General features: G+C 47.1%; 1 long non-coding RNA gene across 2 annotated transcripts in view; it reads left to right on the top strand.

The window, feature by feature from the left end:
- Positions 1 to 1,619: 1,619 nt before the first annotated feature.
- Positions 1,620 to 14,005, top strand: part of LOC308657997 — a 31,905-nt gene continuing 19,519 nt past the window's right edge. The window contains exon 1 of one of the 2 annotated variants that reach the window (XR_014024119.1): positions 1,620 to 3,902. This is a non-coding gene — a long non-coding RNA (uncharacterized lncRNA). Of the gene's footprint in view, positions 3,903 to 8,324; positions 8,381 to 14,005 lie in introns of those variants that run through there. The other variant, XR_014024120.1, reaches the window with a different exon arrangement.

Here is a 14,005-nt window from a genome sequence, read left to right as displayed (position 1 = left end):
AAATAAAATACTCAGCTTTGGGTATTATGTTATAGTAATGGAAAATGGACTGATATACTCAAGAGGACAGAAAACATTCTGTGGAGCTGGAGGATGGATGTGAGGGCTGAGGATGGTGCTTGTCCAGGGGCTAGGGAGACTGGGTAAAAGATCACAGTTTTGGGGGCTCCACCTGTGAGGACCCCAAAGGCAGTACTGAGTTTCTGGAGTTTGATAGTTGATGGCCAAGAGCTGAATGTGAGTTCAATAGTCAAGGAGTTGAGTGTTAAAGGAGGAAGTTCTGAGGGCACCTGGGGGAGAAGGAGGGGCAGGAGCTAGATACGCCCAAAGTATATGGAGAGGAAGAGGGCCAAATGTCCAGACAAGGTGCGTGAGGTATGCTGCCTGTTACTAGAGGAACTTTCCTTAGGGCCACTGCAGATCTTGAGACGCAGCGAAGCAGGCAGATCTCGTCTGTGGGGGGATGTCCCGGGATACTGCATGGAGCATGTTCTACAGTCCTACACAAGAGAGCCTCTGGGAGCTTCTGAAGATCCCCCTGCCCAGGTCATACTCAAGAAGAATCAGGGTCTCTGCAGGGGGACTCAGGCATCAGCATTGTTAAAAGAGTTCTCCAGAGGATTCCAATGTGCATCCAAGAGAAGCACAGCACAGAGTGCCAGTCAGGGCAGGGGGCGGCTCCGCCTGCCACAGACGCTCTCACATGTTACGTGATCTTGGACAAGTTGTTGGACTTCCCCGAGATTCTGTTGTTCAGCTAGAATTTAAAGAGATTGGATTAAACGATCCCCTCAACTGTGTGAAAAGCATGCCCTCCCCACCCCACCAGCACACGCTTATCATCTCTGTAGCTCAGGAGGATGAGGCAGGAGGATCCCAAGTTGGAGGCCAGCCTCAGAATCTTAGCAGGACCCTCAGCAAACAGTGAGACCCTGTCTCAAGATAAAAAAAAAAAAAAAAAAAAAACTAGAAAGAGCTGGGGATGTTGCTTAGTGGTTAAGCACCCCTGGATTAAATCCCCAGTTCTGGAAGAAGAAAACCCACTGCTGCCAATAACAAAAACCATGGCCCCTAAATTCTCTGAGAGGTGGTGTCTTTTTCCTTCCAACTGAGTCTAGACTCTGAATACTTGACCCACAGACAGTAGCAGAGGTGACAGTGTGCCACTTTCTGGTTCAGTTTTCTGCCTCTTGGGACACTGGGACCCAGACACCTTGCCAAGGGCAAGCCCAGGTGACATGTTGTGGCCGCCTGCAGGAGTCCCACCAGACAGACCTGGGATCCCAGTGGGTCTCTGGCACCGCCTGCCAGTGTGTGAGTGAGAGCAGCTTCAGACGACATCGGTCCCTAGGAGCTGGGTTGCTGTGCCTTTGAGCCTCTCTAGCTGACGCCCTAGAGACTCGTGGAGCGGAGAGGAGCTGACCCTACTGCGTCTTGCCCACGTTCCTGGCCACTGTGTCCATGAGCAGAATCGACGGGTGTTTTACTCTGAAGTTTAGGGTGGTTGCTGAGCACAGTGATAACTTGAACAGCCTCTCGACTTGTGATCCTCCTGCCTCAGCCTCTGGAGTCACTAGGATTATAGGTGTGTGCCACCATGCCTGGAAGTCTCAGTTATTTTTAATACCATTTTTTAAAAGCTATTTTGAAAACCATGCTGTTATCATTTTATATGATGCTGTAACCCATTAGTGCAAATTTAAAAATTGGATTGATAAGCTGTTTATAATAAAAATAATTAGCAAATTCTATGTTAATTAAAACTCACTTTGAACTTTTCTCCCCTCCACCTTTAGCCATTCTGAGTACAAAGGGAAGGCACTGAAGTGTATTCTCATGTTATCACTGGTATTTAACAATGAAGGACAGGTTGTTGACCACGGGCCCCCAGACCGCTTCCCGGAAACCACATTCCTGCTGGATGCTATATGAACTCCCAGCTGTGGCATTTTTGTTGAGATCTTTGCAGCTGGGCTGTGTCCCCAGATTAAATTCCTGCAGGACTTTTGCTTTTTCCCAAGGAGGAGTGACAGGAATGGGATTTTCCATGCTGTCAGAAATAAAAAACTGAAAGCAATATTTTTAAGAGAACAGTGATTCCTGAGAGTTAAGAATGTAATGAAAAATGCTTGTCATTGTCTGGAGTTTCTGGGGTACAGCACAGGGAGGGGAAACCCAGCAGGAGCCTAGCAGTCTCCCTGGGTTGGAAAGATGGAGCAGAGAGTGCAGGGGGACCTAGGTGTCTGCAATCCATTGGGCAGAGTACTGGAGGGAGAGAGCTGGAGGGGGAAGGGAGGCCTGGAGAGGTGCAGAGGCTTCCCCTTCAGTGTTTGGAGGGTGCTGGTGAGAGTGTGTTTGCCAGGGTGCTGGACCCTTCAGAGCTCATGCGGGGCAGGAAAGTGCCTCTTGTACCAGCCAGACTGGAAACATGGAACACGAGGTAGAGTACTCAGGAAGGTCTTGCTTGAATAGTGGAATAATTTTCTTGAATAATGTTCCAGACCCACCTAACAAATCATAAAAATAAGACCCCCCAAAAATCAAACCATTTCTTAGTAACTTAACTGCGTTTCAGAACAAAACTCAAAAATAGTTACAGGAATCCAAACAATCTAACATCCAACCAGGTAAAATTTATAAAGTTTGCCATCCAGTAAAATATTATGAGGTGTACAAAGAAACAGGAAAATATGGTCTGTAATGAGATCAATCAATCAAAAATAACTCACAATTGACACATGTGTTGGAATTAGCAGACATGGACATTAAGATGGGTTTTATAGTTACGTTCCATATGTTAAAAAGGTTAAGTAGAATCATAGAATATATTTCAAAAATTCCAAGTTAGAGTTCTGGCATGAAAAATATAATGTCTAAGGTGAAAAATACATATGTAGAAAGAATGGGATTAACAAAAGATTAGATGTGGCAGAAGAGGGGACTAGTGAACTTGAAGACACACAATAGATACGATTCAAAGGAATCACAGAGTAAAGAGAAAATTTTAAAAAGTGAACATGTATTAGTTGTGAGATGGACTTGAGCCTAAATATATGTGACTTAGGCATGCCTACAGGAGGGGAGGAGGATGGGGTAAAATATGTGAAGAAGTAAATTTCATTTTCTTTGAAAATAATATACCCCAAGTTGTAAGAAGCTCCATGCACCCTAAGCACAAGAAACGTCTAGACAGACAAAAGTCCCCCCAATCCTACCCTACCACAGAGTACGATAGAATTGTGGTGAGGGGAGAACCTAAAAAGCAGCCAGAGTGAAAGAATATGCTACAGACAGAGAAATAAAAATGAGGGTGACACCAGATTTCTCATCAGAAATAATGCCAAGCAGGAGGATGGGGGAGGGGGGGACATGTTTCAAGTACTGAAAGAAAAATCCATCCACTTCTAAACCCAAGGAAGAATTATAACCAAGGCAAAATAAAGGTGTTTTCAGAGACACAAGAGCAGAAAGCACATTCCTGCTCTCACAATGTGAGAAGGGAAGTCCCTCTGGCAGAAGGAAATCATGCTTGATTGAAATAGGGATCTGTGTAAGGAATGGTGCACACCAGCAATGGTAACCACATGGGTATACGTGTAAGAATTTTTCTTATTATTTAAATCTCCTTAAATGATAACTAACCATTTAAACCAGAATAATAATGTGTTTCAGGGTTTATTATGTATGCGTCTGTGAAATGTAAGTAACATTGGCACAGAGATCAGGAGGGAGGCCCAGAACCATATAAAGTTCTATATATAAATGGCTCAATGTCATTTGAAGATAAACTGAGGAACTAAAAGAGAAACCAATAAAATAACAGATCAAAGACACAGTAGTGGATACGTTGGAAAGACATGGACACAATGGAAAGAAAAAGAAAACAAAGAAAGGAAGAGGAGGTAAGGGTGTCCTTCGGATGTTGGGGAGAGTGTCCTGTATTTCAACTAGAGCATGCTGGTTGGTGGCTTTTTTCAAGTCTTTTCTATCCTTGCTGATTTTCTATTTAGTGGTTCGATTGATGGCTGAGAATGGGGTGTTGAAGTCTCTGACCATAATTGTAAGCTAGTCTTGCTTTCTGCTCAACACCAGCAGTTTTGATTGGCACATTTTGGGCTTCAAGGATGGTGGTCTTCTTGGAGGGTGGATCCTTTTATCATTCTTGAATTATGTATGTGTCTGTGCTTTAGTCAGTTTTTATGCTGCTGTGATAAAAAGACCTGACAAGAACAATTAGAAGAGGAAAAGTGTATTTGTCCTGGTTTCAGAGGTCTTGGCCTATACTAGGCTGTCCCCATTCCTCAGGCTAGAGGCAAGTCAGAACATCCTGGTGAAAGAGTGTGGTGGAGGGAAGCAGCTCAGGACATTACTAGGAAGAGAGAGAGACTCCACTTGCCAGATACAAAATTTATACCCACAAAGCATGACCTCCAAAGCCCACCTCCTCCAGCCACGCCCTACCCCTCAGTCACCACGGAGTTGACCCCTCCCTATCAGGGGATGAATCCACTGACTGGGTTGAGGCCTTCATTACCCCATCACTTCCACCTCAGGATGCTCTTCTGTTGTCTCACATGGGAGCTTTTGGGGGATACCTCATATCTAAGCCGTCTCCTCCAGGTAAGCGTCTGAATGACTTCTGACAATCCTCACTCCATCCTGATAGAGATGGAGAGCACCGAACCTGCAGGCAGGGGCCTCTGTCCTGCCTGCACCCCCAGCCTGCCCCAGCCCTAATATCAGGATGGATCCACTGTATTCCTCTTTACCCAGTGTGTAAGGGTGGTCTGAGTGTAGGGAAAAGATCCCGGGGTACGTGGACCCTGTGATCTTGAATGGCTCCTGGCTGTGTCACCTGAAGGCAGAGAAGAGGAGTGTGACTTTGAGGGTCTCTGGAAAGTTCCTCAGGCACTGCTAGGGCTTGCCATTGTGTATTTGTGAAATACCACACGATAGCCAGGCCTCCCGAGCCTCGGCTTTCTTGTATGTTAAATGAGAGAGATGACTTCTAAGGTCTTTACCCCCTTCAGGACTTTAAATTCCAAGAAATATGGGTGAAGAAAAAGAGAGATAATAGGAAAAACCTGTTTCCCAAAGCTGTACCTCATTCCCAAACACATTGGATTCTGCCAGACCCCAAACAGATTTCACCAGCTCCCTTCCCCCCTTGATTTTCAGAGTTGTGTATATTTTTAGAGAAATACATTCCATGTGTTTTTTATTAATTTACCCTTAACTTGACAAAATATTGTTTTCTCGGAGTGTTCTTGATGTCTTGGAAGGCCCTCCTCATGAGCTCGCTCTTTCCTAGCACAGGGAGTCACTTGTGTCAGCCTCAGTGAGCTCCAAGGCCTCACCAGGGGAAGAAGCCCTTCAATCTGTTGTGCTCTCAACTCGCCAGGTTGGATTGGATCCTTCCACCCCTCCTCCTGGTCGTTCCTCACAGGGTGTCAGACACTTTTACTACCCAAATGAGGTTCCCTACTCTTTGGCCAGCCCTGACTGGGGCAGGCAGGCAGAGGTCAGGCCTCAAGTTCTGTCTTCCTGTGTCTTGTACCCTGCTGGGCTGCTGCCTCTGTCATCGTGCCTGGCCTCTCTGCTCCTTGCTGGTTAGGCAGACCCCAGCCCACCTGGCAGGGATGCATGCTGCTCTTCCTTGGTCTCCTGCAGGTGCCTGGTGCTGCTGTGCGTCTCCCGGTGATGACCAGTTTCCTGTTATATGTGGACTAATGGCCAGACAAGAAGATTCCTTGTGGAATCAGACCTGGACCCTCAACATCACGGTTCTCACTCCAGAACTTGACTTGTTCTTCAGATTCCTGACAGAGATGGAGAGCATAGTCCCTGCAGGCAAGGGTCTCTGTCCTGCCTGCGCTCCCAGGCTGGACAGATTCCCTTCAAATGACCACTTTCCCAGGAGGCTCACTTGCCCCTGGGAAGTGCTGGGGAAGGGGTGAGTCTAGTTTTTCTCCATGTTACTGACCTCAGCCGCTCTTCTTTCGGAAGGTGTGCCCCTGGGAAGGAAATAGTCTTTGAAGGACTCTTTGAATCTCCTTCTCTTGATTCTTTGATTCTGATTTTCTGGATCTTGATTGATTCCGTTTTCCAAAGCACACCAGCTGCTCCTCCCTAGCCATGGTGTAGTTTGGGTCTCTCCTTCCAAATTCCCACTGAGGTTTTATTGCCACAGTGGTAGTATTGCACCGCAGGGCCTTTACCAGGTCATTGGGTCTTATCATGGGCACTGATTCTCAGCCTTCTCTGAGGCTCCCTCTGCCTCCCAGGGAAGCTCACCGAGTCTCCTCTGCCAAGGACTGTGATGAAGAGCAGGGAGGGCTCCCAAAGAACCACTGGTGAGGCTTCATCTGCCCTTTCTTGCTGGATGTCAGAGTCCCCTCTGTGTTTTCTCGTGAGGTCTTGGCAGGTTCCTCTCCCTCTCTGTCTGGGGACCAGATCTGCACTGGTGTGGTCACCAGCATAGCCTGGCTTTCCGGGGAGTGCAGGCACATGTGGCCTCACTGTCTTGCACCTGGGAGGAAGACTGGCCGTGGCAATAAAGCATGGCGGTTTTCATGAGCATGCCAGGTCCCACCGTAAGGGGCCGTGGGCTTGCCCACAGCCAAGTCCCTTCCGCCAGAGTCCATTCGATTTGAATTCCTCCAAGCACCAGCTCCACAGTGCGTGGGCGATGTTGAAAAGGTCAGGGAGGCGCTGTCAGACATGCTGTGCTTGCTCTCCAAGTGCTCTGGTGGTTTGTGCATAACAATGTGCTACGCTGGTCACCAGCCACCCCACTCTCTGAGGGGCTCTCTATTTATCTGGTAGCAATAGAAAAAAAATTTCTCTTCTTTTTTCTTTCCCTCCATTTCCTGCTCCTCTGGCATATCAGCATACTGCCAGCTAATAAGTTTTTTTTTTTCCCCAAGACACAGTGAGGATAAATGTTTTGATCTGGTTTCACAGGCAGCCCTTCTCAGAGTGTTTGCACATTAAATATAAATCGCAGCAACTCCAGGGCCTCAGATGCCTACACGCAGAGCTTACCTCGGAGAGATTTCCGCATAATAGAAACCTTGTGATCTTCTGCCCTGTCTTGCCTCAGGCAAAGATGTGTTGAGGGTCTGTTCCTCAGGCTTTAAAACCCCTCAGTATGGTGTGATTCTTCAGGAGGTAAACAGTGGATTTGCAGTAGAGAGCCTATGTCCCAGATTGGCTGTCCAGAAGCAGGTGCTCAGATGGCTGGGGTGCAGGGTGCTCCCTAGGGACCCCTGTGAAAACAAGGGGAAGGAGGGGGCCATGGAAAGGGGACGATGGAGGGACTCACAAAACCTCCACTGACAAGCGATGTGGGAGCTCAAGGCCGGTACTATCCACGGAGTGTCCCGTGTCAGGCAGGAGTGTCCAGGCCCTTTGTCCTCATCCTCATTCAGGATCCAGATATGGGTCCTGATGTGGCCAGGAGGACTTGACCTCTGGGCCTCTGACCTACTCTAGGAGCCTCTGGGAGCCATGTGTTGAGTGTGTGTTCCTCTGATGGGCAGCTGGTGTGTTGTGGGTACTGCATGATGGTGTCCACCACACAGTGATTCAGACACTGGGTTTCTGGACCAGCCACAGCATGGTGCTTGGCAGGACGCCTCCTTTCTGGTCTCATTCTGTCTGTGAATGAAATTGGGCTTGTTAAGCCACAACTCTTGAGACTGAGGCTTCTTTCAAATAAAGGGGTTCATTGAATCATTACAGATGCCAGCCAGAATAGGACTAGGTTCTGGGACATGTTCCGAAACAAGCGTCAGCAAGGCTAGACAGCAGTTGGGAACCTGCCTGTGGGACACAGAGCGATGATGTTTCCCCAAAGCTATTTCCTTCGGCATCTTTACCCTGTCCCACTAGACTAGTCTCCTGGCTGCCCCTGGGCTCCCCAGGGCTCATTCCTGCTGTAAGATGTTGTGCCAGGTCCACCAGCCTGAGCCACTGACCCCACATCTGCACAAATGCTCCCTCACTTCTTCATGGGGTTCCTCAAATGCCACTCTAGAGTGAGCTATCTCTGCCTACCCCACTTAAATGATGTCTTGCCCTATTCTTTCCTGACTCTAATGTCTTCCATTGGCCTTTATCACTAGGTCAAAGTTGTGACATCAAAGTGCTTCATCACTACTTCATTTGCTGCTGCATTATGTGGTGCTTAGAATTTTCACTGGCACATGATCTGTTTCAATAAATATTTGTTGAATGAATAAAAAAAAATGTTTTTCTCTTCATTACTGATTCTGTTTCCCTAACATGGTGTCAGTCTTCTGCATCTTGACATTGTATCATACAGGCTCGTCGTGATATGCCTGTGTGCTCTGTAGTGGCGGCCCAGGGGCTAGCACTGGTAAGTGTTCAGATACGCTTGTCCCTTGAGAAGATGGGAACTAGCGGGAGGTCACTTGCCCGAGGTCTCTTATGTGTTTAGACTTAGTGGATTCAGTTCACTCACTAAGCACCCAGTGAGTACTTTCTATGGGTTGGACACTGGTGGGGGACATGAAAGTCAATAAGACAGACTTTGTGTCCTTGAGGATCCCAGTGGAGAGAGAAAACACATAATCCTAAGCAGAAGCGACCAATGCCATAGGGGGTGCAGATTGGGGTGGTGCGGGGTACAGATCACTTGATAGCACATGTAGCCTGTTCTGTAGGGGCAGCAGAGGTTTCTCAGAGGCCACGAGGCCTGGGTGGGTCTCAGTGTTCTACCACCACAAAGAAGGTGGAGAAGGAGGCATCAGAGACATGCTTACAGGAGGTGTGCACGGAGGCCTGGAATGTTGACGTATGTGACCCAGGCTCCCTGCTCTGTGAGGCTCGGGAGGCAGGTCTGGGCTGGTCATGGTGGGTCTTGCAAGTTCATGATGAGGGGCCAGTGGCTGTCTTCTAATCTTGGAAGACCTTTAAGGACAGGAGGGGGATTGCTTCAGGTGGCTAAAAATGGCAACTCTGACCCCCAGGGGCTGAAGAAGAGCAGGTCCTTGATGATTAACTCTGTCTGCCTGCCAGGAAGTAGAAACCCCATCTTCAGAGGTTTGGGGGCATTGGTGGGGCATGGGAACTTTGGAGAGCATTTCCCAAGGTGTGTCCAGCAGATTACCACCTTTAGGATTGTCTGGGATCTGGTTGATTCTGAAGATTCTTAGGCCCATTCTTAGCTCTGCTGAATCAGAATATTTGGGGACAAGACTTAGAGATGTGCATTTTAAATAGATTCCTCATAAATTTTGAACACCATAGCTGGAGTACATAACACCTTGCATAGAGAGTTAGATAAGATGACTCCAAGTTTCCTTCTAAACTTTGGGCTCTAATTGGCCATGGAAAAACATTTGAGGAGCTGTGATTAGATCCCTCTGGGGAGGTGGAAGTTTTCATGGATGGGGTCTACAGGTGCTCCACTTGACCACCTTTGATTTTAAGGCCCTTCTTTTCTGTCTTATAAGCTGGTCACTCCTTCTCTACCCTTGGTTAGGCCTGGATTTTCCCAGCAGGTCAGTCTTTATATTAATCTGCTATCTGTTACTCTACCAAAATGCCTAAAACAATCAACTTGTAAAGATAAAAGGTTTTTTGGCTCACAGTTTTAAAGGTTTTAGTCCATGTTGGTTTTATTGCTTTTTGGTTTGTGATGGCACAGCATGGTGGGAGCACATGGTAAAGCAAACTTTCTACCTTTCAGCCAATACGAGAGAGAGAGAGAGAGAGAGAGAGAGAGAGAGAGAGAGAGAGAGAGAGAGAAGAAAAGGGAGAGCAGTAGGAAGAGGGAGGGAGAGAGGGAGAGGGAGGGAGGGGGAAAGGAGGGAGTAGAGAGAGGGGAAGGGAAGATTTCCCACAAACGCTTTTGAAGGGGCACCTAAATGATGAGAAGACCTCCACCAGGCTCAGCCTCTGTAAGTTCCCCCACCTGCCAATAGCACTGCGCTGGGAATCCAGCCTTTAATACACGTGTCTTTGGGGAGCAACCAGAGCCAAACTGGAGCAGCTTTCAAAAGAAAAATGACAGGCTTTTGTCCCCTGGCAGTCCCTCTGTGCGGTGGCATCTGCAGAGGTGCACCATGCAGTGGGGCTACTTTGGTGAAAAGGGATCCGGGGCTTGGAACAGGAGGAGAGGAGGTGCTCCTGACAGGAGCCCACTCGGCCCAAGGTGCTGGAGGAACTGAGTCAGTGTGTGGGCATGAGGGGGCCAGGATGCCAAGATGACCGTGCCCCTGAGTCCTTTTTGCATCCAAGCCTTTCTGACCATCGAGGTCAGCAGAATAACATCATGCATCAGGTGCTGGCCTGGAGCTTCGGCCTTCTTTTCGAATCGCCCTTAAATCTCATTGCCTTCTTGGCGTGGATCTGAGTGAGGAGCTTCCCTTATGAAGTCACAGCTCTGCCTCTTTAGACGAACTTCAGACCTGGTATTCAGTTTGTCAACCCAGAAGATGCAGTCCCTGAATTTGTTTAGAAAACATTTTTACAAAAATTAAATTACACTCCTGCCATCTTCTTCCCAGTCTTGAGGGGAAATAAACCAGCCTCCTTTAGCAGCCTCTGTGTTCATTTTTGGTTGTGCTGCTAGAGGCTGCGCTGGGCTCCAGCTGGGGAGTTGTGCTCATTCAATGAGAATTTATTGTTTATTTCATTTTATTTTCCACTATCTCCTTTATTGTGTGATAAACATTCTTCTCCCAGCATTGCTTCAAGACTGGAGAATGCACAATTTAAGTTTCGGAGTCGCACCTGTTTTCTATTAGTTGTTGTCCATTATTTTAATTCTCCGCCTATTGTGTGTGTTCTGAAAATGGGAGTAGATCAATGTCTTCATTCAGAAGGAGACCCTGAGTAGCATTGCTTGAAGGAAATTTGTATTATCCACATCCAGTGTAATGAAGACTCCCAGTGAATAACTCTTGATTATCAGGTGCACACATCCCAGGGATCCAAGCAGCAGAATAATTAGGAGCCACACGTAGGTTTCCAAAACGAGGCTTTGACAGAACCACAGTGCTAAGTGATTGGGTACGAGGACGAGGGTGCTCAAAAGTGCTCTCTAGAGAGTCAACATTAACAGGGCACTTCACAGAAAATAATCAGAAAACATCTTTTGACAGAGAAAGAGCAGAGGAAGGAAGACGGTATTCCACTGGGAGTCGAGAAACCCTGCTTCCTAGCTTGTCCCTCCAGTAAACAGGATGCTGGGGTGAGCAGGGCCTCTAGAACTCTCCCCCCATTTCTGCTTCTGTAAAAATGCAAGTGTCCCATTTGCCCATTTCATATAAAAGAAAACATCTGCAGAAGTGTCTAACTGCGGAAGAGAAGAACCGCCTCAGTGCAGTCCCACACGTATTTATATTGGCATGGTGTTTGTTAAATTAGGTATTTGAACTAAGCTTCACATCTACTTGCCAAACAACTACTTTTGTTTTTCTTAAAATGAAATTAGAATCCAGTGAAGTGAACAATATGCGGTCATGCAGTTATTTCCAGCTGGGCTTCTCATCTGCACCATGGAAGACAGGAACGGAATTGAGTAACTGTTTCTCTCAGTTCCTCCCAGAGCAGAGCATAAGTACTACCTTTCTAGAGGATCAGAAGAGAATTTTGTGTGCTACAAATAACGGACGACTTGGAGCATTTGGAGTGAAAGCTCTTGTGGAGCTCAGGCTGGGAATACAGTTTCTTCAGCTAAAGAAAGAATGTGCTCTTGAAGTTTCTAAGACTTTAGGCACAGGAACTGGTGCTTCTTGACTTTTTTTCATGTGGGGATGCAAGTGGAAGGGGTGACACTGGCACACTGCAGGAGCAGCACAGTGGCGTGGCTGGGCCCTGGGCCAGGTGGGTCACCCTTACTGGGATGCCAGGAGCTCAGGTTGGGATTTCTGTTAGAGACTGAAAGTGAGTGCAACAGGATGCAAAGAGAAAAGTCTAATTTTATTTTTCTTCTTGCAGTTCTGGGGATGCAACCCAGGGTCTCATACTTGCTTGGCAAGCACTCTACCACTGAGTGATGTCCCCAGCCCTGAAAGTCTAGATTTTCCTTGAAATTGTGAGTGAAATTATCAGCACAGACACATTTGGGCCCTCTGACGTGCTGTGAAGTCCTTAATGGGGTTTCTTTGGCGCTTTCTGGTTTGTTCCTGAGTGCATGGACCATGTTCCCCGAAGGCCCCGGTGAATGTGCTGTGCTTGAGCCAGGTCCTGCTGTCTTTCTCACTGGCTGGAAGACAGGGTTCTCCTTGGGTCTGTTGGCATTAGGTTTTAGGTATCCAGAGAATGTGGTCCTGGGTGCTCTAAACCCACCACCAGTACTTTCCTCATGCACATGCATTGGGCAAGAAAACCAAAGGTGTGAGGCCTTTTCTTTCTCTTTGGGGAGGTGGGGTTGTTATCATTTAGCTAAGACCTAGGGTTCCCAGTGTGTGGCGTCATACATTCCTACTGTGAGTCCAACTGCTGCAGGGAAGGTTTCTGATCTAACCCTCTTAGCCCTGGCAGTGCTAAGCTTGGCTCCTTGACTCTAAGATTTCTGTTTGAAACCAAAGATGCTACATCAGGACTAGAACCCAGATTTTCTGACTTTTGGTATTAGGTTCTTCCACTGTCCCTCAGCCATTCTTTAAAAGTTGGTTTCATATTAGGGAGAAGATTGTGAACATGAGCATAATATTAAGAGAGAGAGAGAGAGAGAGAGAATATGTGTGTGTGTGTGTGTGTGTGTGTGTGTGTGAATGCCCATCATGATTGATCCCTCTGACTGAGCCCTGGGTGTTGAAAAAAGTCAAAAGGACGGCTTTAATATGCAGGGGCATTGTGACCCTCTCTTCCTCCCAAGCCCTCTGCAGTGCATGCTGGGGCAGGCTGAATCATCACTCACAATGACTCAGCCCTGCTTGGACTACAATGCTATATCCATGCCGTTTTACTGGCAATGGCTTCTGTTAGAAGTCATGTAGGTTTGGCTCATGAAACATAGGCAAGAGTTATAGTTTGTCAGTTCTGAGCTGAGGCTTGCTACTTCTGCTCCTTCCTTGTGACATTAATTGGAAGGGTTCCCTTCAACCTGCATCCCTAAAAGAGTATATATGGAGGAGATCTGAAACTCACTTGTAGCCTGGGACAAAGGCAATCTGATTGAGCTCAGTCTGAATCAGCCAATCCATGTCAACCTCCAGAAACTTATGCAAGAATAAATATTTACTATTATAAGCTACTGATTTTGGGAATGGTTAGTTACACAACATCATTGAAACAATAGCTGACTATTACAAACATGGTACCAAATTTGGTATTTGCTAAATGCTTTATTTTGGAGTATCAGAAGAAAAGCATTTTAGCTGGTCATGGTGGTACACACCTATAATCCCAGTGACTCAGGAGGCTGAGACAGGAGGATTGCAAGTTTGAGACCAGGTTTAGTGACTTTACGAGAGCCTGTCTCCAAAAAAAAAAAAAAAATTAAAAGGTTTAGGGGTATAGCTCAGCGAAAGAACTCCCTGGATTCAATTCCCAGTACCACATTAAAAAAAAAAAAACACAAAAAAACAAAAACAGAGAAATAATTTTGAAAGTTTCAGTGTTGACTAACAGTTTTTCTGTATGACTTAAGGAACAACAACTCTGGTGGCCCCTCGGTTACAGCCCAGCCAACAGAGGATCTCTGATCTCTGTAACACGTTGCCTTGTCCTGGTGGAGGGGTGTCAGGGCATTGCAGACAGCCTTCCCACATGGGCCTGTGTAATAAGTCTTTCTTAACGTGAGATGAGCTGTGACATGTGGAGATGAGTGGACACAGTGGCAGGGGAATTCTTGCCTCCACGCATGGGACAGGCACTCGTACCTTGGGGCTGAGACAGGGTTGCTCAGGTGTGTGAGCCTCCAAAGCCATCTCACTCATTCCTCCAGTACTTACTTCACTGGTTCCTTGGTTTCACATCTTCAAGATGACCAACTTTCCGACTTTCTGATCAGCTTCTGGATAGCCAC

Source organism: Spermophilus citellus, assembly GCF_964194105.1.
Source record: "Spermophilus citellus genome assembly, chromosome: 10".
Classification (NCBI taxonomy): domain Eukaryota; kingdom Metazoa; phylum Chordata; class Mammalia; order Rodentia; family Sciuridae; genus Spermophilus; species Spermophilus citellus.
Note: the sequence above shows the minus strand (reverse complement) of the source record. Positions and strands in the feature narration are given on the sequence as shown.